Raw genomic sequence first — 26118 nt, 5'->3', positions numbered from 1 at the left:
TTAGTCTAGTTTTTATTTGTTGACGAAATTGTCAATATATCTAGTCTTAGTTTTAGTCATCGTAGCTTAGTTTTTATTTAGTTTTTGTCAGTGAAAAAAGGTTAGTCGACGAACATTTTTCATCATAGTTTTAGTCGACGAAATCTACACTGCTATCATGACATGGCCAGAATCTGGCATGCTAGGGCATGAGTCAAGAAAGACATGAGTAACATTTTCCAATCCATTGTTCAGCCAGGTGTTTTATCATCATGACCCGCGTTGGGCCCCCCAGGCAAAGTGTCAATACCAGCAGTTAGCTGGCAAGGCTCAGTGGTGGAAGAAGTACTCACATGTTTTACTCACGGTATAAGTAAAAGTATCAATACCACAATGTAGAAATACTCTCTGTTACAAGTCAAACGTCTGATGTCCAAAAGTAAAAGTACTCATTATGCAGTATGTCCCATTTCACAAGTTTGTCATGTATACAAATATTTTGAAAAATAGCTGATCAATAAGCTCACAACAACGCATCACTTTGTGAGCTTGTAGATTGGCTAATTTTCAAATTGCCAAAGTATGGGGTTGAAGTGGTTAATGTATGCTTTGAAATAATATTCAAAATCTTCAAAGTAACTTAACTTTCAAATAATAGTAGTGGAGTAAAAAGTACAATAAATTTGCCTCCGAGATGTATTAAAGTAAAAGTATTGAAAATTTGAAATCCTCCACTAAAGTAAAAAAAGAAATACCTAAAAATTGTACATAAGTACAGTACTTGAGTAAATGTACTTAGTTACTTTACACCAGCGGTCTTCAACGTTTTCAGGCCAAGGACCCCCTAGCTGAGAGAGAGATGAAGCAGGGACCCCCTCTATATTGTATAAATTTGTGTTCCAGATTAAAAAATGTTTGTTTACTTGGACCGCTCTTTTTTCCCTCTACACCAAACACCTAAACACACCAAACACCTAAAAATAGCAGATCTACAAGCTCACAACGCCTCGCGCTGCGAGGCGTTGTGAGCTTGTAGATCGGCTATTTTTGGCAAAAAGTTCTCCTCAGAAAAGGGATGTTAGGGTTCAAGTGGTTATGGTAAAAAAAAAAAAAAACATATCACACAAAGATCTGGCGGACCCCCTGTAGTAACTCAGAGGACCCCCTAGGGGTCCCGGACCCCCTGTTGAAGACCCCTGCTTTACACTACTGGGAAGGCTGGTCTGGGACCAGTGGAGCAGCACAGCATGCAGTAAAGGCACATACAGAGTACAGTACATGCATCCTCTGATCAAAGGGTCTTTTAGGGAAACGAGAAAAAAGCCAAAGAGCCTTCAACCTTGTGATCTCCCAGATCAATGGGCACAAGCTTCATTTTCTAAATGAAATGGAGCTGAAATATTAAAGAGAAGCCAATGTAAAACGTTGTAAAAAACGTTGTAAAAATCAAGCAACTTAACCCATTGATTGTCTCCTAAATCTCAACAGTTTTCTGAAAAACGTATGTTTCTATATCAGTGGTGCTCAAACTTTTTCATGTCAAGGTCTGCGGCCAAAAGTGTGTATTTGGCCACAGACCCCCATCAAAATATGTTGTTCCAGGGACCCCCCAGAAGCAAAGATTTGAGTTAAAAATGTTCACTTTAAATATATATATATTCAAAGATTTGCACACATTTTCACGATTTTTCAAAAATAGCAGATCTACAAGCTCATAGCGCGGCACTCGGTGCCGCGCTATGAGCTTGTATATCTGCTATTTTTGAATAGCCCAAAGTGTAAAATAATGCTTTTTAGTTCAAATCGCACCCATTGGTGCACAGACCGGTGAACCAATGGGAGCCCGCGGATTCTCTCTCCGGAGATTTTGAATCCGCCCCTCTAGACCAGATTATCAGACGCGCCTAGGGCAGCCTAACGTAAAAATGACCCCAAACAAGTTTGAAAGTGAAATGTCCCTTTAACTATAGACTAAAGGTCATATTAAGTACATTGAAACAGAATGCAAAGAATATTGCGTGCCGATAAAGCAACGTAATTGTTATTCAGAACAAGGTATAATGTTCAGAGCTTCCTAAACTACTGTATGAATAGTTCGCCCACGGTGTGTAAAGGCCGTTTGATTTACAGAGGATCATACAGAGGTGTCACACGCTGGAAATTAGCAGATGTACAAGCTCACACTATGTGTCGCGATGTGACGCGTCGTGAGCTCGCAAATCGGCTATTTCCCGGCACACAACGCGACATATGGCGAGGTATGAATCAGGCTTAGTTAGACATGCAAGAGGTGGGAGAGAGAGAGAGCGAGAGAGAGAGAGAGGTCTGTATAGGAAGGAAATCAAAATGATAAGGCAGCACAGAGGTGGACAGACATATTAACCCATTCAGTCCGCAGAACGCATCTGTGTAACCACTTTAACCATTATTTTATACTTTGGCTATTCAAAAATAGCAGATCTACAAGCTAGTGCCGCACTATGAGCTTGTAGATCTGCCATGTTTTGAAAAAAAAACGTGAAAATGTGTGCCAATCATTGAATATATATATATATATATATATATATATTTTTTTTTTAAGCGAACATATTTAACTCAAATCTTTGCTTCTGGGGAGGTCCCTGGAACAACATTTTTTGAGATGGGGATCCACGGCCAAATGCATATAATTTTGGGGGTCCTTGACAAAAAGTTTGAGAACCACTGATAAAAGTTTTTTTGTTTTTTGTATTAAACCTGTTAGGATTTAGAAGAGATTTGTAGAATCCCCCAGAAGCAAAGATTTGAGTTAAAAATGTTCGCTTTAAAAAATATAAGTTCAAAGATTTGCAAACATTTTCAAGATCTTTCAAAAAATAGCAGATCTACAAGCTCATAGCGCGGCACTCGGTGCCGCGCTATGAGCTTGTATGTCTGCTATTTTTTAACAGCCAAATAACTCTAAAAATGACACGGATGCGTTCCCGGTCTTAAGGGGTTAATTGAGACGGTCTTCTATAATGTATGAATGTGGGCCAGAGTGAATCCTATCAAAAATAGGAGAGATATGAGAGAATAATGCGGAGGAAGAAAAGTACAAAGAATGGACTAATTGCTCAGTGAACAAAGTTAAAATGTACAGTAATAATGCATTCATAGAACCAAGGGTTGGATTAAACGCATGCCTTTTCCTTTTGGTATATGGCTGTCTGATATATATGTTAATATCACGATGTAAGAATACAAAATGAATGCGTGTTAACCACATTAACCCCGGTGTCCCTATTCTGGGGCCAATTCTTCTTCTTTTTCAAACGGCAAAAACAGCAGACCTAACAAGCTCATTGAACCATGCATGTATAAATATTCACATATATCAACAATGAACAGTGAATAATCAAAATCTACAAAGTAACAGTCACTAAAGTTTTCAAATAATTGTATAGTGGAGTAAAGGTACATTATTTTCCACTGAGAAGTAAAAGTATCGAAAATTAGTAATACTCCTGTGAAGTAGAAATACCTAAACATTTTGCTTAAGTAAATGTACTTAGTTACTTTCCACCACTGATTACCATGTAGTGATAATGCCTGGGATTCGAACCCCAGTCTCCCACGTGGGAGGGGACAAAACAGCCAAACATCTCTACCGGCCTAAAGGGATATTAAGGTTGTTTCAGTCGGGGAGCGGCCGACGCACCAATGTGATTCATTTTCAATGAGAGGCGGGCGATTATTTGGGACGTGCGGAGGAGGTGGGCGTGGTCCCGTGAAATTGTTGCGCTCGTGCTCGTTTGTGCACACGCGCGGCAAGAGCTGGATAGCGGTCAGCTTTTTTTTCCCCGCTATACGCACAGGAGGACAAAACAATAATGATGGCGGCGCGATTCCCGCTGATCCGAGCGAGAACCCCCGCGTCAACCGCTCCCTGTCTGTAACGACCCTGGCGGTGCGTTTTAACAGCGGGCGACTCTCGGGCGATCGCGGGCGACATCGTCCAAAAGATAAAGAAGGTCTATGAGAGCCGGCGATCGGGCGAAGTGGGCGGGGGGGGCGATGAAAGATGGATTTTCTTTATCTTTTGGACGATGTCGCCCGGCATCGCCCGAGAGTCGCCCGCTGTTAAAATGTACCGTTAGGCTTCAGGCAGAGGCTCTGGGCCACACTGCTATACACACACACAGCCCCCCTCTGACCTCCCCCCACCCACCGGGAAACCCCATACGAGTCATGAAACCAACGCAACGCCCAAGATTCAAACCCAGGTCTCCCGCACGGGAAGGGACACTAAGGCCAAACATCTTATCTGCCTGCCTGATATTAGGCTTTTGGTCTTCAGGCAGAGTCTGCTGCAGTAGGATGGTTGAACTTTCTTTTCCCCTCTCTGCAGGGACGTGCACAGATAGACTCTAGGTGGCGCTAGAGCCCCTGCCCTTTGCCCTCTTGACCAGAAGTGCCATTTTTTCTCAGTTTACAGCAGGGGTCTTCAACAGGGGGTCCGGGACCCCTAGGGGGTCCTCAGAGTTACTACAAGGGGTCCGCCAAATCTTTATGTGATATGATTTTTCTTTTTAACCACTCGAAACCTAGCATCCCTCTTCTGAGGAGAACTTTAGCCAAAAATAGCAGATCTACAAGCCCACAACGCCTCGCAGCGCGAGGCGTTGTGGGCTTGTAGATCGGCTATTTTTGGCAAAGAGGTATAGGTGTAGAGGGAAAAAAAGAGCAGACCAAGTAAAAAAAAAAGAGTATAATTTACTTGAGCACCTGCCCCTCAAAATGTCTGTGCACGCCACTGCCTCTCTGCCAAACACGTACTTGAAGTATTTACCTTATGTGATCTGCATTTCATTTAGTGAGCATAATTAGGCAATAAGGCAGTGGTGTGGGAGGTGAAACTTTGTGCTTTGAGGTAAAGTTTCAAGGGATGTACTTACTGTACCGCATGCATGGCTAAGATTACCATATTAATTACTAGTTATGTTTTAGAATTATAAATACACATTATGTATGAGCCATCTTATAATGAACATTAATGAAAACCAATTAAATGAAGATAAGGTTGAAAACAGATGAAGTGCTATAAGTTCTTATCGAGTGCTAATGGAGAAGATTGGGGTAAAAAGCAGTATATAAATCTCTCTGCTGCAGCCTGAATGACCATGGTAGACTGACATGTTTTATAAATAAACATGCATGAACTGAACTTTGTGTCACATTTACTCTTGTCACTCTAGGGCAGTGGTTCTCAACCTTTTCAGGCCATGACACCCCAAAATAATCATGTTTGAACTGGGGAGACACCCCAAAATAATCATATTTGAACTGGGGACACCCTGAAATAATCATATTTGAACTGGGGACACCCTGAAATAATCATATTTGAACTGGGGACACCCCGAAATAATCATATTGGAACTGGGGACCCCCACCCTGACAAGCAGTTGGAATTATAGGAATTGAGGCATTACACTTTTGCTTGACTCGGTTCCACAGATAAATATTGTGAAAATTCCGGTAGCAGATCTACAAGCTCACAACGCCTTGCGAACAATTTTCTTATATTATTTGACAATTTGGCCAATGTTTGACCATGTGTTTATAGTATAGTTTGTTGAAAACTAAAATAGCTGATACACAAGCAGATACACAAGCTCACTGCGAGCTTGTACAGAAGTGAGAAGTACCGATTTAGAAGGCACTTGTACAATCGGTCTCAGGTCTTAATGGGTTAAATCACCCATTTGTAACCCAGAGAGCGTTCAAATGTAACGGCAATTTGTACGCTCCTCGATCCTCTCAGAGTTAAATTAACGCTCATGACTTTACAGTTTGGGATCAATAACAACCCCTCCTGTCTGTTGTAACACAAACGCTAACGCTGTGTAGCCAGTCTAGCCACATGCAGGAGCCTGGTGGTTCTGCCCCCCCCCCCCCCCCCCCCCACTATGCTCAGCTGACTCTGCCTGTTGTAGCTACAGGAACTGTAATTGTAAAGCATCCCGTTTCATTAACCAGTTTCCAACCAGAGCCGTGCAAAATCCATACAAAAGTGCCCTTTTACTGACATTACCTTTCGCTCCGATGGTTTTGATGGATGAGCGTGTTTTGGTAGGTTTCACACACACACACACACACACACACACACACACACACACGTGCGCACACACATGTGCACGTACACACGAATGTGGGGAAAATGCATGACCAATTAGCAATTGACACACTCCCTGTCAAATACAAAGCTGTCAAATACCACAGTATAGTGACCACAGAGATAACTAGGAGAAGTGTTGCTCCTCGGAGAGCAGACCCCCCCCCCCCCCCGCCTGGCCAGGTTGCCTAGGTAGAAATGGGTGGGGCCTATGCGGGGAGTTAGGTTATGTTGTTCAAGTGGAATGAGATTTTCATTGCACAACCTACGGTTCAGGAGTTATATACCAAAACGTGAAGTGACCTGTTATGTGGCAATTTGAAAAATGTAGAGGTTCTTCCTCCTTGGTCCGATCGGTAAAGCTGTGCCCGAGATTAGCTGTTCACTAATCTCTCAAGAACAGATTCTGCTCTGCGTTTGAATCTGTCGGGGGGGTTCGTCATATCGCGTACGCACTGGCCTACAAGTGGGCGTGTCTTCAGATCAGGAAGCAGGCCGCGCTTTACCCAATCAAATGCAGTGGGCGGGATTTACGTGTCCGCCGATCCTTCCCCACTCGAAACAAACCGAAACTCATTTAACAATAGCGTCCGCGGAGCAGACAAAACCACGGAAAGATATTCACATTTTAACTTGCTCTTTCATCATAGAAACAAGTGGGCTTATAACCAAAACGATCCATGTTCTCTGGGAGAAGTGGTGTTAGTGTTCCGTGTAGAAATATTACACTTAGTGGTGGTTAGTGGGAATGAAAACATAGTCGCACCACCGGAAGTGATGCGCTGAAGGCAGACCAAAACCCCGGTTTCCTTGCGCACGGGTGCTACGTCCAACTGAGTTTTTCCTTTTCATTTGGCGATGGGTTCCCAGATTGGCTGTTCACAGACAGACATCTGGACGGACATAGTACGGACGGACAGACAGTTCCGGCCTGGCGGGGATAATAGTGTTCAGACGGGGCTTATAAGAGACGCAGAGATAATTAAGTGACATATCGTGGTAAATACAAAGCATAGCGTGGAAGCATTCGTGGGTAATGACATTCATGAGCACTTAGTTATTTCCCTTTCCTGTTAATTTGTCTTGATTAAACCATTTAGACCGGGGAACGCATCTTTGTGTCATTTTTTTCGATTTCTTTGGCTATAAAAAAATAGCAGATATACAAGCTCATAGCGCGGCACCGAGTGCCGCACTATGAGCTTGTAGATCTGCTATTTTTTTTAAGAAATCGTGGAAACCTGTGCAAATCTTTAAATATATATATATATTTTTAAGCGAACATGTGTAACTCAAATCTTTGCTTCTGGGGGATTCTACAAATGTCTTCTAAATCCTAACAGTTTTTTTGAAAAAACGATGTTGCTATTACCAGTGATTCAAAAGGTTTGCACAAATGTTTTGTTTTTTTCTTAAATAGCTGATCTGCAAGCTCATGGCGCGGCAGAGCTTGTATATCTGCTATTTTTGAATAGCCCAAAGAAATCTTAAAATGACACACACAGATGCGTTCCCGGTCTTAAAGGGTTAAGACCAAACCACAGAGCTAATCAATGTGGATTAGGACTCAGAGCAGATAGAAAGTTCACTCACAAACTGTTAATGAGGTGTACGATGGCCTTATAGATGACTGGATACAGGCGCTGTTTGGGAATCACCAGGACCTCGTTCTACGTGTCAAAGTGTCCTCTGAGCATGACACTTGACCCCTATAACTGATACCCCCCCCCTCCCCGTGCACTCGTCATCTGAAACGCCATCTGCTGGGTGAAGCTGTATAAACGTCTTACAGCTCTCCCTGTGCGCTCATAAAAGCCTTCTGAGCAGCCATCTGCTGTGGGTGAAGCAGGTACTGTAAAAGCTATTTCCCCCCACCCCCGGGAGACCAGACAGTGGCGTGCACAGACATTTTGAGGGGCAGGTGCTCAAGTAAATTATAATTTTTTGTTTACTTGGTCTGCTCTTTTTTCCCTATACACCTAAACCTCTTTGCCAAAAATAGCAGATCTACAAGCCCACAACTTGTGGGCTTGTAGATCTGCTATTTTTGGCTAAAGTTCTCCTCAGAAAAGGGATGCTAGGTTTCGAGTGGTTATGGTAAAAAGAAAAATCATATCACAAAAATATTTGGCGGACCCCCTGTAGTAACTCTGAGGACCCCCTAGGGGTCCCGGACCCCCTGTTGAAGACCCCTGCTGTAAACTGGGAAAAAAACGTTTTTTTCTTCTTTTTTTCAAAAGGGCACTTCTGGTCAAGAGGGCAAAGGGCAGGAGCTCTAGCACCACCTAGAGTCTATCTGTGCACGTCCCTGAAACCAGAGACCCTCTGTACCACTGCGACAGGTATTTTTTACTTGATGCGCGTGTGTATGTGCTTGTGTGCGTGTGTGTGTGTGTGTGTGTGTGTGTGTGTGTGTGTGTGTGTGTGTGTGTGTGTGTGCGCATGCCGGTGTCCTGATAGTGATGGCAAATTGATTATTATTCATTTTTTTAACCAAAATATTTGAACAATTTTGGAAAGTTTACCTATAATGACAGGCCCCAAAATAGGGCTGCCAGGGTTCATCAATTCACCTTCAAGCCTACAGTGTTTTCCTGAGCTTCCTGGTGGCTATAAATCATTTAACACATACCATATCACCTCGTGACTTATCACTTAGGTGATAGAAAAGAACATCAACACAGCACTTGAGAAAAGAGAGCCCGGAGAGAGAGTGAGAAAGCACAATTTCTATCATCGGGAATTATATGTGGAAAATGTGCGATCTATTGATATTCATAGGAACCAGTCCTGTCTGTGATCAACTAGGATCTTTTCCCTCCCAGGGAATCTATCTATCTAATTATCTAAACCCATTCCTCACCATGCTATCTGCACACAGGAACATCTTATACCCTAAAGCAACGAACGGTACAGGGGTGGAAAGTAACTAAATACATTTACTTAAGTACTGTACTCTTATCAGCCCTCCTAGGGTTTCTTACCTCAACAGCAACTACTTAAGTAATTGTTTAGGTACTTTCACTTTACTAAAATATGTAAAACCTTCAATACTTTATACTTCTACTCCACTACTCTCTCATAGGCAAATGTTGTACTTTTTACTCCACTACAATTATTAGAAAACTTGAGTTACGAGTTACTTTGTAGATTTGTATTATTATTACAAATCATACATTAACCACTTGTAGATCTGCTATTTTCAAAGGATTTTTTTCCTTTCTTTTTACATTTATACATTTGAAAACTTGTGAAATGGGACATTCTGCATAATTAGCACTTTTACTTTTGGTACTTTAAAGTATATTTTGACGCCAATACTTTTGTTTACTTTTACTCAAGTACATTTTGAATACAAGACTACTTGTAACAGAGTATTTCTATAGTAGCGTCATTGATACTTTTACTTAAGTAAAAAGTGTGAGTACCTCTTCCACCACTGCAACGGCACAGTCATCCTGTTGTTCTGACCTATTTAGTATTCAGTGGACGAGGCAGAGATAAGTTATGCAAAAAGCCACTTAAAAAGGGCAAATGCAGGATTCAATTTGTTAAAGAAAGAAGGAAGGGGAACGCGATTTTACTTACTTCGTCGTACGGCAAATTATGAAAATAGCACATGTACAAGCTCACAATGTGTTGAGTTGCTACGCATTGAGCTATGCATGAGCTTGTAGATTTGCTGTTTTTGCTATGAAATAAATAGATTTTTTTCTACACATTTGCTCTGAATATAGTGACAATTAAGCAAAGATTTATTTGGCTATTCAAAACTTGTAGATCTGTAGATCTGCTATTTTTAAAAATTCGTGAAATTCTTTGAATATATATATTTTTTTAAAGCGAGCATTCTAAACTCAAATCTTTGCTTCTGGGGGTCCCTGGAACAACATATTTTGAGATGGGGGGTCCGCGGCCAAATCACCTCATTGATGTGTGGGTAACACACATGGTAAACGGTAAATGGTAGGGGTGTAACGATACATTTCAACAGCGATACGATACGCATCACGATACACGGTTGACGATACGATATACGTGGACGATATTGGTTCATTCATGGCAATACGATACGATTCAATGATTTTAAATAAATCATTACAGTAACTATTTAGCAAAAAAATATATATATCTGTGTGAAACGTGTGGATAGAGCAGGTATTTTAAGGGAAAAAAATATTATATATATAAATGAGTATCACAGTGATTCTCTGGCAAATACATAGACATTGTATTTGAACACAAACCCGCACCTTGACATGAACACAGAGATTAAACACATTTATCGATAAACCAAGTGTAGCGATATGTAATGGAAAAAAGGTAATTAAACCTGTCTTTCTCTTTTTTCTTCTTAAAAGTGCTAAATACAACGCGCAAGTACTTAGTATCGATAAAATCGATTATTTGCATTGCAAAACGATTCCATACAAAGTCAAGAGATACAATATTTTGCTGTTTGCGGATTCATATGTAAACTATACAAATATTTTCCTGCTCATTACTGTGCACATGTACTACAGTATGTCTTCGTGTTTGAGCACAAATATGTATTTTGAGGACCCGAACATTTTCGGCGTGCGCGCAAATCCTCCCCACACCTTCAGCATCTGGCTAGGGGAAACACTAGATAGATAGATAGATAGATAGATAGATAGATAGATAGATAGATAGATAGATAGATAGATAGATAGATAGATAGATAGATAGATAGATAGATAGATAGATAGATAGATAGATAGATACCATGCAAGGCACCGACCTGCTCATCGGGAGCAGTTACTGTATAGGGGTTCACCGTCAATGCTAACCCTGACGGTGCGTTTTAACAGCGGGCGATCAGGATAGTATTTTCCGGCAGTGCATTATATGTCTATGAGAGCCGGCAACTTCTGGCGATAGGGCGAAGTGGGCGGGGGGGGCGATGAAAGATGGATTTTCCTTATCTTTTGGACGATGTCGCCCGGCGATCGCCCGAGAGTCGCCCGCTGTTAAAACGTACTGTGACACTTCGACACCAACTCTGGGGGAGCCCGGGATCGAACTGGGAAACCTCACGGTTCACCATCCGGCCACTCTACCCCTGAGCCACTGCTGCCGCATTTTGGTCAAGCTGTTAAATCGTGATATTGTCAAATAAATATGCGAACATAGTCTGCATTTCCTAAAGGAAATGTATGTGTTTGATTCAGTGTGACCAGAAGTATGTATAGAATCTAAAACATAATCCCCACCGGCCATTAAAACCAATAACCAAAGGGGAGATAACAGACAAGCAGCGGTATGGATGGAGCCCCCCCTTCCCCCCCCCCCAGCAAATCCGACCCTATAGGCAAAATGCACACCCTATACTAGAGCATCTCATAGGAAGGGGATTGGGTTGCTGTGCCCAGGTTAACCCATTAAGGCCTGAAGGTTCCCATTAAAAAAAAATGTCTTCTTGGCCTGGGCCGTATAGTGTGACGGTGCAGGCACCCTGGGCTGCAATGCCAGCCTGACAGCGTGTCGCGGGTTCGACTCCCATTCCCGACGACCTTTGCTGCGTGCTCCCCCCCCCACATCTCGCTCCCCATTTCCTGTCAGCCTACTTTCCCTATCACTCTCTAAATAAAGGCATAAAGAGCCAAAAGCTTTAAAAAAAACATATAAATGTCTTCTAAATCCTAACAGTTTTCTGAAGAACGTATGTTTCTATATCGGTGGTTCTCAGACTTTTTAATGTCAAGGATCCCCAAAATTATATGTATTTGGACCCCCCCCCCCCCATCTCAAAATATTTTGTTCCAGGGACCCCCGGCAGCAAAGATTTGAGTTAAAAATGTTTGCTTTCAAAATTCAAAAGATTCAAAGATTTTTCAAAAATGTCAAGATTTTTCAAGTGCCGCGCTACGAGCTTGTATATCTGATATTTTTGAATAGCCAAAGCATCAAATAATGGTTTATAAGTGGTTGCACAGATGCGTTCCCCGGCTTTAACGGGTTAAACGGATATATCTGTGTATTACTTAGATAGGATTACGGGAGCACACGGGAGACTTTAACAAGCGAGAGAGCTTGGCTCTTTGTTTTAACAGAATGATTGTGTGTGTGTTCTTCTCAATTGGATTCCGGCATAGAGAGAGATGCTTGGGACAGATATATGCGTATGTAAGTTATGTAGATGCATTTATATAGCTTTATAAACCTGGGAAATTAAACAAACACAGATTAGAGCCTGAGAATACGGGCAGATAATAAAAAATGAGAGAGAGAAAGAGAGAGATTGACACCACGAGAGATATCTACATTTATTCCACATGGCGTGTGTGCGTGTGTGCGTGTGTGCGTGTGCGTGTGCGTGTGTGTGTGTGTGTGTGTGTCTCTCTCTCTCTCTCTCTCTCAGTGGTGGAAGTACTCGAATTGTTTTACTTAAGTAAAAGGATCAATACTACAATGCAGAAATAATATGTTACAAATACAAGTCTCGTATTCAAAATGTACAAAGGTATTAGCATCAAAAATGTACTTAAAGTACCAAAAGTAAAAGTACTCATTATGCAGAACTCTTCCATTTCATGTTTTCAAAATGTATAAAATCATTTGAAAAAAAAGCAGATCTACAAGCTGCGACGCATCGTGAGCTTGTAGATCTGCTATTTTCAAATGGCCGAAATGTATATAGGGCTGAAGTGCTTAATGTATGTTTTGAAATAATAATCAAAATCTACAAAGTGACTCGTAACTAAAGTTTTCAAACAATTGCGGTGGAGTAAAAGTACATTATTTGCCTCTGAGATGACGTAGTGGAGTAGAAGTAAAACTACTGCAAATTGGAAATACTCCAGTAAAGGAATAATAAGTACTGTAATTACAGTAAGTAAATGTATACTTAATTACTTTCCACCACTGGCGTTCGTTCGTGTGCGTGCGTCTGTCGCGCGTGCGTGCGTGTGCAAGGCCAACTATATTCACACGGCGAGGTATGAAACCACACCCCCCCCCCCCCCCCCCCCGAGTACAAACGTAACCAACAAAATGGCCTCCATCATGTCATGTGAACATGATGGATTGAGGCGTTTGTGTCTTTCTACAAAGTACAGGAGGGTGAGAGAGATGGTTGCCACCTCTCTGACGCTCAATGCAGGAGACTGTGAAGACTAGCCCATTAAGACCTGGAACTGTGTCATTTTTAGATTTGAGCTAAAAAGCATTATTTTACACTTTGGGCTATTCAAAAATAGCAGATCTACAAGCTCATAGCGCGGCACCGAGTGCCGCGCTACGAGCTTGTATATCTGCTATTTTTTGAAAAATCGTGAAAATGTGTGAAAATCTTTGAATATATATTGTTTTAAAGCGAACATTTTTTAACTCAAATCTTTGCTTCTGGGGGGTCCCTGGAACAAGATATTTTGATGGGGGTCCGTGGCCAAATACATATAATTTTGGGGGTCCTTGACATGAAAAAGATTGAGCACCACTGATATAGAAACATACGTTTTTCCCAAATACTGTTGAGATTTAGGAGACATGTAGAATCGGCTTCAGGTCTCAATGGGCTAGACGCCCAGCAGCTAGTGCGTGCGTATCGCTCTCTCTAACGCTGATAAATGACATTGTTTTGGAACTTTGTTCCAGGTTATTTTTTTTTCTCTCTTCCGTATACCGCAGATAATATTTCACACCCCACAGCCCATGAAGGGGAGAGTTGAGGACAGGAGAGGGAGGGCCGGGAGGCTATACGGTATCATACTTATACGAGGAGAATCGAATGAGGAGGTGGAAGATGGAGCGAAAAGGCATTACACAGAGGGGATGCGGAGGATCGAGCGGCCCCCATCTGCTCCGAGCAAAGGGTTCCCAAAAAACGTTGTATAGCTCGTCTCTCCCCAGGACCCGAATGTACAGTACAAAGATACATTATTAATGAGAAAATGTCTGGAAAATGTTTTGAATTTCTTTTTCTTTTTTGGAAAGATTCTCAAAAAAGTTGTATTGTATTTATTTAGTTTATTTTTTTGGGCTAAAATGTATTTAACCCTTTAAGACCGGGAACTCATCTGTGTCATTTTAAGATTGTTTTGGCTATTAAAAAAATAGCAGATATACAAGCTCATAGCGCGGCACCGAGTGCCGCGCTATGAGCTTGTAGATCTGCTATTTTTGAAAAATCGTGAAAATCTTTGAATATATACTTCTTAAAGTGAACATTTTAACTCAAATATTTGCTTCTGTGGGGGGGAAGGGGGGGTCCCTGGAACAGCATATTTTGAGATGGGGGTCCGCGGCCAAATACATATCATTTTGGGGGTCCTTGACATGAAAAGGTTTGAGAACCACTGATATTATAAAAAACTCTTTTTTTTTCAAAAAATCTAAAAATGACACACAGATGCGTTCCCGGTCTTAATGGGTTAACTTTTTCCCCTTTACTTTTTGGAAACTTTCGGGAATTCTCTTCTTGAGAACAAAACACACACACTGAAAAAAACATACAAAATGGGTCCGCGACTCAGAAATGGGCCCCAAACCATTGTTTTGGGAACAGAGCAGTCTTAGAGTGATGTTTCCTGGCCTGAGGCCATATACTGTAGGCTGTATCCAAAGGCACCTTGCCTCAGGGGCCACATCCTAACCTTGTTAACACCCCCCACCCTCATCACCCCCGGGTGCTCCACTTCCACCGAGGTATGTATAGCATGCCCCTCATGTGTGGAGTGCAGGAACACCACCTCCATGTATGCACCCACACACACATACAGTACCTATATATACAGTAGTCTCCTGTGAGTTACCTAAAGGAGCATGAACCATCAGTACATACATTACTACAGTACATCACAGGCTGTCCCGATTACACATTTAAGTTGACGAATAATTGTCATATTAATAATTGCGATTAACTTTAATTTAATTGTGTTTTTGGCATTGAACATTGGAAAATATGAAAAGTTTCTGTTTGCCTAGATATATTCACAAGCTCTTGTTAACACATTTAATTGGTTGAATATTCCTTGCAGTCCTTGCACAGCCGACCCGGGTTCGAATACAACCCAAGGTCCTTTACTGCATGTCCTTACCCATCTCTCTCTCCTGCCTCTCCTGTCTCTCTCTCCACTATCTCTCAATGAAAGGCTTGAAAATGGATATAATATATACATATATACAGACATACTTACATACATACATACATACATACATACATACACACATATATATATATATATATATATATATATATATATATATATATATATATATATATATATATATTTATTTATTTATAACTCATAGACTGACCACTTTCAACCTGAGATCCCCATTTTGAGCAAGGGTTAAAATTGTCAAGGAATTTAGAAGAATAACTAAACTAAGCCGGCTATTTTAGCTACTTTTGTGTGACACAGCCATACAACAAAGTATAAAATAGGGCAGTCATCTATGAAAAAAAACATTAAAAAGATTAAATATAATGCAAGGTTTCTGCCCAACAGCGACCATGTTGAATGGTGTTCTCGCTCAGCAGTAGCTCAGTGAATAGCTAGTTGAGCATTGGATATGAATGGGCATATGAACAGTTTGACAGTGCTTTCCACTGCCTGTCATTGGTGGTGCAGATGGCTTCATTCGCTGTGGGATGATGAGGGAGGCCCGTCCGTTATCAGCGGCTATTTATAATCACCAATAAAACCCTCCAATTCGTGTTCCTCCAATCAGCAAAGAGAACGAGCTATTCTGTTCACCCGTGGTGGCACCGGCCATCGAGCAGCCTGTTGATTTGAGAGACTAGGCAAGTGATTACACACAGTAAAATCCTCAGTGTTAATCTATCCATTTGTAACTCTGAGCCTGTACAAATGTAGCCTTTCGTACACGCTCACAGCTAAATGAACACTGAGGATATTATATTACTGTGCATGAAGGCTCCTGAGGTTTGGTGCAGTGTTCATTTTGGCAGCTAGTTTAGTAGTCTTACTCTTACTCTTTTGGACAAAAATGCTTATTAGTTTTAGTCCTCGTTTTAGTCTGGTTTTAGTTGACAGAAACTCAAAAGGTTTTGTCCATTTTGAGATGTGAGAAGATATCAGAATATATCACATTTTGAAGATTCTAATTATGGGATAACACAAAAAGCTACATTTACCGCATTTGTTTCACTCAAACATGGGTCAATATATGACACGGCAAAGAAAAAAAACTATGTTCCTATCCTGAGAGACAGAGAAAGACAGAGACAGACAGAGACAGACAGAAAGACAGAAAGAAAGAAAGAAAGAAAGAAAGAAAGAAAGAAAGAAAGAAAGAAAGAAAGAATGATGGCCATGAGGAATAGGCCTAGATAGACAGAGGAGGTGTTGCCACCAAGCCAGTCATGAATTAATGTCACTCTCCGCCCACACAAGACCGGCAGAAAACACACAAACAAACACAGCTGTAATGTAATTAAAACTACTTAATCTTAATTAAGACCTGAGGCGATTCTTAAAAATATGTTCTAAACCCTAACAGTTAAAAAAAAATGTTTCAAGATTTTTTTTGCGGAAAAAAATGGAAAAAAAATGGAATGTATAATTAAGCTAATTTGTGGCTTTTCATTACCCGCGAATTGTGTCACAATCTGTTGGAAGGGGACACATCAACCACCCTGTCACAGATGACAAACTTCTACTGCAGCCATATCGTGGATCTATACGGGATATACAGTAGATCCACATCAGTCTTCTATTCCAAATATCAGCCTTCTATTCCAAATAAACATTTGGAACTGATGGCTGTCATGTCAAAGCCCAAAACCTCTAGCTTGAACTTGAAAGGAAATACCAAACTCGCACACATGGATAATTGAAGTGACCAAGAGCCACACACACACACATATGCTGCTGTTCCCTGTTACAACTCACTTCCTTCAACGGCAAACACAACACACAAACTGTAGATTCACATCATTCAATTCCGGAGCCAGAAACAATCACTGAGCATGTTGGGCCATTAGGGCCCAAAATGACAGCAATGTATGTACAACAGCATGAATCGCATTTGCGCGCACGCACACACGCACACGCGCACACACACACACACACAGTAGCAGAAAAAAAAAAAAAAGGTTCCTTACTTTGAGCCGTCTTCTACTTGACTTGACATTGCCAGACACACAGGCAATGTGTGGGTGTGTGGGCCCAGCCGACTCCCACTCCTGCTTCCAGGATGCCATCATCCATGCCTTTGTATCTATGGGTGGTGGCGGGACTTGAGTCTGTTTAGAGGCAGCGCTGTTGCGTCGTAGTGGTGTCATGCAGGATACGCCAGTCATCTTTCTTGGCCTCCCTTGCTTACTGCAAGGGTAGCAGCCTCTCGCGTGCTACATGGCTCATAGGGTCCGGAGTAGGTTGGGAGGGACAGCATAGGTTGGAAGGGACACCATAACCAGGTGAGCCTTGAGTGTCTGAAAGAAAGAAATTGAAGTGACCAAGTCACACACATGCATGTATAATGTGCCCTGTCACAATAACGCACTACTTTCAAAAGTAGGCCAACACAGCATACACAGCCTAGAACACGTACTGTATGCGGTATCCTGTCACAACATACTCCGTATACGTATACTGTATCCTGTCACATTCACAACATACACAGCCTATTATATGTATACCGTGTCCTGTCACAACATACTGTACACAGCCTATTATACGTATACCGTATCGTGTCACAACATACAGCCCATTATATGTATATCGTATCCTGTCACAACATCACACCTGTCGATTGTGTGCCCCAAACATTTGTGCTTCCCAAAGTACGTTTCCATTTGTTCAGTGCAGCATTCATTTCGGGCCCGCCGCTGACAGAGAATGTCGTCCGTGTGCAGCTCGTGGAAAAGCGGAGATATTTTACCAAACACACGTTTTCTGCCAGAACTTTCAAATGGATATGAAACTAGAGGACAATATCTAACTCCAAGTTACAGGAATTTATTATTGGGTGAGTTACAAACGCAGCGCTGAATCGTTTTATGCCGTGAAGATCAGGCTGCTGCTATACCCAGGTGGGCATATGGGACCGATCCATGGCTGACTGTGTATTTTGGAATACATGAAATGCATGTAATATCACAGCCATTCAAGGGCGAGGGTAGCCGCGAGCAACTCTAAATTCTATTTTCTATTTCTTGAATTGCAACACCAACCATTGACAGCCCATACATCCAAACGGAAAAGTCCTATCTGATTGTATTAAACCAGTGGTTCTCAAACTTTTTCATGTCAATGACCCCCAAATTGACACTTACTGTATTAGCCCACAGACCCCCATTTGAAAAGATGTGCCAAGGACCCCCATAAGAGAAGATCTTTTACGGCTCTAGCAGTGATTTTCAAGCATTTTCATTTCAAGGACCCCCAGTTTGACATGCATTTTAGGCTACGGGACCCCCATTTAATGGCATTTCTATCTCTGGGACCCCAATTTATATTGTAAAATCAATGTTAATTTAACTCTGAGAGTGTACAAATGGAACCAAATGGACCCGTCAGGGTCCATTTGGTTCCATTTGTACACTCTCAGAGTTACAGACCCATAAGGCTCCATTTGGTTCCTAACTATCTATCATTTAGCTGGGGACCCCCTGGAACTCCCTCAAGGACCCCTGGGGGTCCCCGGACCCCACTTTGAGAACCAACGTATTAAACGTCGTTAAACTCACCAACGGCTGACCAGCTGTGACCATCTGGGACACAGCTGTCCGGAAAGCTTGGGTTATCCTCTTACTGGCTGCAAAGTTTTTTGTTTCATAAAAATCCACCATAGCTAATGTTATCAGCTACTTTCTGTCAATGCGTTCCGTGCAGGTGATATATTTCTAAGTGTTCGAGTTTGGAAGCGCTCGTTGGAAATCACTCAACGGTCTGTACCACCTGTTTTCGAAATTGCAGATAATGCAGGGGCCAGCGGGACGTCACGTTATTGAAAAACATCTAAAGCTTTGCAGATAGAAAGAGGATACTTCAAGCTTTCCGTACAGCTGTAATGTTGGTGAGTTTACTGTTGTTTAATACAATCAGATAGGACTTTTCTGTTTGGATGTATGGGCTGTCAATGGTTGGTGTTGCAAATCTATTTTCAAGAAATTTAAACAAGAATTTAGAGTTGCTTGCGGCTAGGGTAGCCTACGCCTTGAAATAAATTGAGATAAAATAGAATCTAATCTAGATGAGCTAGTGCTATTCACCTTGTAACACTTGCTCCAATATCCCTTTCAATTAAACAAGGTTTCATGTAATGATATTTGGTGCTGTGACATGCCAACAAAACATTGTGTGGCCTATTTATTTATTTAGGCAACAAAAGTATAAAGGATCCATGCACACATAGCACCATAGTGGTCTATTAATTTCAGTTTAAAAAATAGTACATTTACTCAAGTACTGTGCTTAAGTACAATTTTGAGGTACTTTTACTTTACTGGAGTATTTCCAATTTGCAATAATTTTACTTCTACTCCACTACATCTCAGAGGCAAATATTGTACTTTTACTCCACTATAATTATTTGAAAACTTTAATTACTAGTTACTTTGCAGATATAAATTACTATATTATAAAACATATACAGTACAGTACATTAACCACTTCAGCCCTAGCTTTGCGACGCGTTGTGAGCTTGTAGATCTGCTATTTTCAAAGGATTTTTAGACATTCTATACATTTGAAAACTTGTGAAATGGGACATTCTGCATAATGAGTACTTTCTACTTTTGGTGCTTTAAGTACATTTTGATGCCAATACATTGTGTACACTTTTACTCAAGTGATTTTTTAATACCGAACTTGTAACATACTATTTCTACAATAGGGTATTGATGTTTTTACTTAAATAAAAAATAGTATTTCTTCCATCACTGACACATAGCTTTGGTCCATAGCGTTAGAAGGAGTTCACCTTCTAAGCCAGTAGTTCTCAAACTTTTTCGTGCCAAGGACCCCCAAATAGACACTTATTAGACCGCGGACCCCCATTTGAAAAGATAAGCCAGGGACCCCCATAAGAGAAGATTTTTACAGCTCTCTAGGAGTGAATTCAACCATTTTTATTTCAAAGACCCCCCAGTTTGACATACATTAGGCTACGGACCCCCATTTAATGGCATGTATGTCTCTGGGACCCCAATTCATATTGTAAAATCAATGTTAATTTAACTCTGAGAGTGTACAAATGGAACCAAATGGACCCGTTAGGGTCCATTTGGTTCCATTTGTACACTCTCAGAGTTACAGACCCATAAGGGTCCATTTGGTCCCTGTCCATCATTTAGCTGGGGACCCCCTGGAACCCCCTCAAGTACCCCTGGGGGTCCTCGGAACCCACTTTGAGAACCAACGTTCTAAGCTATATGGACCAGAGCTAACTGACACACAAACACACACACACACACACACACACACGTCTCTCACACACACACACACGCACACGCACACACACACACACACACACACACACACACACACACACACGTGTTATCTCATGAACTCACCTGGAGAATAAACAGTTGGAAAAAGAAAAAACAAACAAAGGCGTGTGTTTGTTTGTTAGTTTGTCACGACGACGACGACGTCGAGTCTTTCAACTGCCACAGACTCACAGAGGGATGTGACTCAGCAGTTTTCGGTCCCTGATAACACTGACAACTCTACTCAACTTCCATATCAGGTGGAATATTACATTAATGTTGTTTATTTCTCTGTTTTAGAAGTTTGTGATGGAGTCCTCTCCTCTCTCTGTCTGCTTACTGCAGGTGTGAGTGGGGTAAAGGGGGCGGGGCTACTGGAGGATTTTAAAGAGCCCGCGCGAGAGCTTGGGAGTGTCTACCAATAACCTGCATTCAGGGTGTAGCCTTTCTATGGATACAAGATAGGTGGGCACTTTATAGGGACATCTGGGCACCTCGATGTAAAATTGGCTATTTTGTCCAAAATGTAAAAAATAATAATAATGATAATACAAATAGAAAAATGTTATTAAGTAGCCTAATGTAAGGTATATACATGATGTGAATGTGCACGTTATTATCAGACTTAATTGTATCCTTCAACTTCTTGTTTATGCCCCAAAACATTATTTACTGGATATACAAGTTTTGTAGCAATTGTAGACATATTAGACCTTAATTGTCGAATGTTGAAGCATGTTCTAATGATGTATACTTTATTTTACTTAGAAACATTTGCCTGATTTGCCTCCTTTCATTTCTGTTTTTGGAATCAGTGTAGTCAAATAGTGCTGGCATCGTATCTTTAGGGCCATTTTCATTAATTTACCACTCACCTGGTCTTGTCATTGATAGGCTCAACTTATTCAACTTATTGCTGTTTTGCTGGGTACACCCTGGACCCCTGGGGGACCCCACTTTGAGAACCAATGCTGCACAGGGTAAGTCCACTAAGCCTTTTTCACATGTACTGAATGTCTGAATGTAAAATGTACATAATTTAACCACTTTAAACCCCATCGTTGACCGGGTTCTCCCAGGCCTCTATGATAGATCCTCTCTTCACCGAACATATCAGATCTACAAAATCCCAATGTGAGCTTGTAGATTGGCAATTTTCGCCCAGTGTTTTGCCAGTGTTTGAATAGGGACGTTATATGCTACCACGTCACGGGCTCCGGCTCCCCACTTTTTGAAAAAAAATGAATTCACGGATCTGTGAGAGTGAGGGTGTCACGTCGTACGCACAGTGAATGTCCGTGACGCCCCTGTATATGTTTTATATGGTTAATTCTGACAGCAAATAAATAGAAAAGAAAACAATCACTGATATATCCACCCCCCGTGGTGTTAAATGAAAGAAAAACGTGACGGATATGAATTTGTTGAAGAAGCGGGATTGTGGAATGAAAACAGCAGGAGGGTGCATGACGTGCGGAGGAATAAAACATGAAAACAAGTGCGTGAGTCTGAGAATTCAAAGAGTAAATTTAATTGAAGATGCAAATACTTGAATAGGCCAGAGATTCCCAACCTGTGGGAATCTCACAGCACGTCACTTTGTGCCATGCTGCAAGCTTGTAGATCTGCTATTTTTGAACATTTTCAAAAAATCTTGAAAGTGTTTGAATCATTTTGTAGAATTTAGATTTTTTTTAACACAAATCTTCTCTTCTGCATGGGGGTCCCTGGCACAAAATATTTTCACATGCGGGTCCACGGTCAAATGTATATCAATTTAGGGGTCCTTGGCATGAAAAAGGGTTGAAAACCACTGCTTTACAGCATCATTGGACGACTTTTCTTCAACACCTTGAAAAATGTGTTTTCACCGTGACACCGATAAATAAAATAATAACTTCAAGTATTCTACGTCGGTTTCCATTGATCCAAGCCGGAACACAAGCGATTGATCGATCATTCAAATTAACACGCTCTTGAATTTGCACGAGGCTCACCCACCCATCTGACCACTTAACTTAAGTGGTCAGATGAGGCAGCGTACGCTTTCAGGATGTTCAAGTGGGCCCTCGTCTCACAAAAGGTTGGAAATCACTGCAATAAGGGAAGAGAGAGAGAGAGAGAGAGAGAGAGAGAGAGAGAGAGAGAGAGAGAGAGAGAGAGAGAGAGAGAGAGAGAGAAATGAGAGAAGTTGAGAGTATATAGGGAAGATGCAAATGTCCCCCGGGCGATAAGCAGGGAGTCCAATCTCAGGCGACATATGGTTGCGGCGTGGAGAAGAAGCTCCTTCAGCGCCGGGGCTCCTTATCTGCAGAAAAGGCTCCTCTTCAGTCTGATTGAATGACTAATCTCCTGTTCTGACAGCATAACAAGGCTGAGAGTACACAGAGACACAGAGCCGCAGGAAATGGAGACTGGAGAGAGAGAGAGAGAGAGAGAGGGCTTGGCTGGCCAGCTTGGGAGCACCGCTGGGCATTTAGCTTCAGGGCCAGAGAGGGAGAGAGGGAGAGAGGGTGAGAGGGAGAGAGGGAGAGAGAGAGGGAGATAGAGAGGGGGGTTGGGGGGCTGGTTGGAGTATAGGCCTAGAGACAAGAGACTTTACAAATTCTTGACAATGTAGGAGACAGTGGAATAAATGTCAGAATAACAGAATGAGCTAGGGCTAGGCTATAATGTGTTTCCGACTGGCAACCCAAATCCAATGGGCTTGGCCAATCCTGATTAGAATCAGGTTGGTTTGATCAAGTCTGAACAACAACAACAACAACGACAACGACAACAACAACAAAAATACTCGGGAATTGATTTTGGCTAATCAGAGTTGAAACACATTTCTAAGGTGGTTTGAAAATGAAATTTCAACCCATTTAAAGGTAGGGTATAAGTGATTTTCTTTGGTTAAAATAAGTGTTAAATAGCTCTATATTCTGATAGTACTCATTGCTATAGAGTGTTAGTTCAGTAAAAGGAGTCTCCTTGTCTCTCCAGCTCTTTATTAAACACAAAATACATTTTCGTTTCAGTTTCAGTTTAATTTCCAATTTTATCCAATCAGGATAGAGAACTCAATCAGGATATACAGTAGATTAAACAAATGTAATTTGAAGTGATGACACAAAGAAATGAGCAGAAAAAATTGGAACTGGAACACTATAAAAATTTTAAAAATGGGTACTTTCTCCTGATTGGCTGAGATGTTGACACCTACCGAAAAAAAAAAAAAAATCGGTAGGTGGAAAAATACGGGGGGACCAAAACAAAGCGGCTCCGCTTTGTTTTTTGAGTAGGCGTGGCCTAGACCGGATCACACAGGCAATTAAATAACGAATACCAGGCTTTCCTCCGAGGTGGAAAGACTGGTGGTGATGCGAGGTTAGGATGGGGGTCCTGGGGACCACCAGGAGGGTTGGCGTCACCGGACGTGAGGGAACGTGAGGGGACATGATTATGATGGTGGAGGAGGAGGAGGCTGGATAAGTATAGGGGGGGAAGCCAGGTTGTTGAGAGTCCTTATATCGTATAGGAGTCGAGCAGAATTGTCAAGTGTATTATTCTGTAATCTGCTTCCAGTCAAAGGTTGTGCGGCAGCTCCTCCGTGTTGTGAGTGTGGATAACTGAACAGGAACATGGAGTCATTAATGCTCCCCAATTTCCCCGAGGAGAGTCACCTGCACCGCGCCTCATTCCCGGCCCCCTCCCCCGCCCGTCCGCTGCCCGCCACTGATTTTCTCATTTAGACCTCCACAAGTAATTACAGTTCATTACAGAGCATTCCTCATGCAATTACTTAGCTAATGGAGTCTAATTAAAAACCCTGCAGTCAGCTACAGTATATACGCTCATTGTTTTACTTTTGTAACCGCGATGATGTTTATACCTGCTATTATCAAGACTCTGACACTATCCATCACCTTGTTTATATACACTTTTCCGCAGACAGAGAACAGAAAGAATGACAACGCCACGCTTTCCTTTGTTGCATTATTTTTTGCCGCATCATTTGAAGCTTTATTATGCCCGGGCAGGCACAAAATAATGTGAAAGATGTGGGCGTGTGCTGACAGCCATTTTATTATATCTATAACCCATTGAAACCGGGAACGTAACGCATCTGCGTCATCTTTTTTTTTATTTCTTTGGCTATTAAAAAATAGCAGATATACAAGCTCATAGCACGGCACCGAGTGCCGCGCTATGAGCTTGTAGATCTGCTATTTTTTTGGGATAAATCGTGAATATTTGTTTGAATATATATATTTTAGTTAAATGTTCGCTTTAATGTTCGCTTTTAAAGAACATATATATTCAAAGATTTGCACACATTTTTCAAAAATAGCCAAAGAAATCTAAAAATGGCACACAGATGCGTTTGCGGTCTTAATGGGATAATTAACAAGCAGCATTGTGAATCCCCTTTATGACGCTTGACAAATACAGTAAACACTGCCTTGTGTAAGTTATTTCATCGAGACGATGGGTTTGTACAACACGAGCATTAAGACTGAATAATATCTTTCACTATTGCATTGCATGTCTGTTAATGTTAACAACTTTATGGCTTTATGACCACATGAATCCCTATTATGGGGGCACAACCGATTGTCAATCAATTGATTTCGGCTTTGATCAGTGGAACTAACGTATAGTATACTTTAAGTTTATATTTATCGCAATGAGGTTTAAAGGGATAGTGCACCCCCAAAATGACTTTTTTTTCTATCGATTAGTCACCCATGGAGACTTGAATTCATGGATATTGTTTTATTTTTGTCGCATTGCTAAGCCAATAATTTGATGACCGGCAGCGTGCAGTTCCGGTAGGAGACACGAAGACTCTCCTTTGTGTCTCCTACCGGAACTGCTGCCTACCGGTCCACTGGTCATCAAATTATTGGCTTAGGAATGCGACAAAAACAAAAAAATATCCATGAATTAAGTCTCCATGGGGTGACTAATCATTTTTTTGGGTGAACTATCCCTTTAAAGAAAGAAACTCCATGATATTTTTCCCACTTGTTTGGAATCGCTGGTGTAGAGAGAAATGAGGGGGCCTAGTATGGTATAAACCCACGGAAGCACATAGGGTTTAAGTGGTTCAATTCATTCATAGTCATACAATGATCTAGATGTGACCGCTGCATAGTGCATGATAACATACTATGCAAGTCAACCAAACATGTTTTACACACATAATCACACGCCATATTACAAGCCATATTTATAATGTTGAGTAAATGCTTGCAGGGGCAATGGAAGCCCTTTTCAGGTCAGAAAAGACTTATAATTCTAATACCCAGTAAAATGTGCCTTTTTAATGCTGAATAAGTTAATGTCCCACAGTCACTTTTGACAAAAATATGAACGGTTTTCAATCTGAGTGCAAAGTCATTATTCAATCATTATGGTTCACCACCAGTGCCTTATGTTGGACAGTACATCATTCTTGATTCTTTCCTGCCCCCAACTTATTTAACTACCATTTTTCTGTAAAAAATATTGTTCCATTGTTTTAATTCACAAAAATGTACGCACGCACGCGCACGCATGCACGCACACGCACACAGCTCCTCCTGGCTTTGTGTCG

The sequence above is a fragment of the Gymnoscopelus microlampas genome, assembly GCF_963454915.1.
Source record: "Gymnoscopelus microlampas genome assembly, chromosome: 21".
In the NCBI taxonomy this organism is placed as follows: domain Eukaryota; kingdom Metazoa; phylum Chordata; class Actinopteri; order Myctophiformes; family Myctophidae; genus Gymnoscopelus; species Gymnoscopelus microlampas.
This window is presented reverse-complemented; position numbering follows the sequence as displayed.